The sequence below is a fragment of the Myotis davidii genome, unplaced genomic scaffold (assembly GCF_000327345.1).
Source record: "Myotis davidii unplaced genomic scaffold, ASM32734v1 scaffold198, whole genome shotgun sequence".
Taxonomy (NCBI): Eukaryota; Metazoa; Chordata; class Mammalia; order Chiroptera; family Vespertilionidae; genus Myotis; species Myotis davidii.
In genome coordinates, this window is record NW_006291485.1 from 593,505 (window position 1) to 595,668 (window position 2,164).

General features: G+C 44.5%; 1 pseudogene; it reads right to left on the reverse strand.

Moving 5' to 3' along the window:
• Positions 1–220: 220 nt before the first annotated feature.
• On the reverse strand, positions 221–893 carry LOC102756678 (annotated as a pseudogene).
• Between the last annotated feature and the right edge of the window lie 1,271 nt (positions 894–2,164).

The window sequence follows — 2,164 nt, forward strand, 5'->3', positions numbered from 1 at the left end:
ACTGAGGGGTCCCAGGTTCGATTCCGGTCAAGGGCATGTACCTGGGTTGCGGGCACATCTCCCATGGGAGATGTGCAGGAGGCAGCTGATCGATGTTTCTCTCTCATCGATGTTTCTAACTATCTCTCTCCTTTCCTCTCTGTAAAAAATCAATAAAATATATTTTTTAAAAAAAAGGAACAGTAATGTCAAAACCCAAGTTGCTTCATTGTAACAGGACTTAAAAGTTAGCACTATGATATCGAATTGCAGCATACATACTGTATTGCCCCGTGCTAGTCTGATATATGCTAGTTGGTACTGCCATGGTAGCGATGTTAGGTGGTGTTCCTTCGCCCTCTGATTTTTCTTCTTTAATCTTGGGAACACCAGGAACATCAGAGGAAAGTTCATTCAGTATTTTTTTGATAAGAGGATCTTCGTGAAAGGATTTCTCTGCATTTATGAGAATTAATTACACCTTCTGATTCTGTAGACTCATCTGTCTCTGTGATTGTTGCTACCCTAACAGTTTGTATCTGTGTTGTCTGAATTACACCCTGGACGTGTACAGTTTGGCCCGAAGGTAACGGTACTAGAGTTATAGCTGGGGAACCTCTTCCAGGGCCTGATCCAGCTACAGAAACCTGAGCTAAATTCGGGATTGAATTTTGACCAGTCTGGGCCTGCATATTTGCAGTTTCTCTCTCTGTCACAGAATCTGTTACACTTCCATCCTGTTGAGATTCGATTGTTTCCATGGTCATTTCTCCACCGCGAAGGGATTTATGTAGCGGCCCCGTCACTGCTTACATATGCAAGGTGGGAACCACAAACCAGAAATGCGGGCACAAGCGGCGGCCCCACGTCATCCACCTTCATCAGCTCTGATGCGGCAGCCCCAGCCTCCCCACCGATCCAGCCCTAAGGTAGCGCAGCAGCCGCAGGAACTGCCAGCACTATTTCTTATGGAAGATCTCCCTGCATTTTTCAAACCAACTCAGAGCCCCCAGCCTCCTATGTCCATCATTTAGGCCTCAGAGAAGGCCCAAGCCATCTCTGTGTCCCACATCCAGCATCAGACTACAGTGATTTCCTTGGTCACTTTACTAAACAAACTCAATTATGACTGCACTGTGGTTGCCTATTTCTAGAAACGGTTCTTGCTACGGCCAGCTCTCCAACAGTCGCATTCAGCAGCCATCCTCCTTATCTCTACAAGATTATTTGATACGAAGTTGGCTTTGTCTGATATTAACACATCCACCCAAGCTTTCTTTGACTCCTATTAGCTTAGTATGTCTTTATCTCTCTTTTATTTTTAACTTCTGTGCTTATATTTAAAGTGGGTTCCTTTTATGCAGCATATAGTTGGGGCTTGCTTTTATCTAATCTAACAATCTCTGCCTTTTATTTGCAGTAGCCACTTTGCAGTCAACTGCTTTAAGGGGGAGTGTGGGGGTGCATTCTTTCTGCACCTAGGAACTTTTTTTTTTTCTGGCACATTTAAAAAATAGTTGTCATTCCTTACATAAATTTACATGGTGATGACAGGGAGGTTGGAAATGTGGTAGTGCCCAGCAAGGATGCCTGGGGTATGATGCGGGACAAATCAGAGACAGTGAAAACTGCCACTAGACTTTTGCAATAGTTTAGCTGATGAAGATCCATTCTACTGAAGGAAGAAACAGAGGTTGGTGACAAATTGGTTACAGTCACCAAGATTTCTCCTTCCCAGGCTCTGGGTATGCCTTAGTCGCCCTGTTTACTGAAATTATGCAGAGGATAAAAAAAGTTCAGAGTGTCTGAGTTGGGAGCATTTAGTTCAATCTTTTCTTTTATAGTTGAAGGAAGTCAGAAAAGTGAAATACTATGCTCAGGTCATGCCCCTAGCTCAGCAATTTTCAATATTGGTATGCTGCAAGAGGCACACTGGTATGCTGCAAGAATTTTTAAAACACGCAATACCTGCCGAGGCCGGTTTGGCTCAGTGGATAGAGCTTCGGCCTGCGGACTGGAGGGTCCCAGGTTCGGTTCCGGTGAAGGGCATGTGCCTGGGTTGCGGGCATATCCCCGGTGGGGGATGTGCAGGAGGCAGCTGATCGATGTCTCTCTCTCATTGATGTTTCTAACTCTCTATCCCTCTCCCTTCCTCTCTGTAAAAAATCAATAAAATATATTTAAA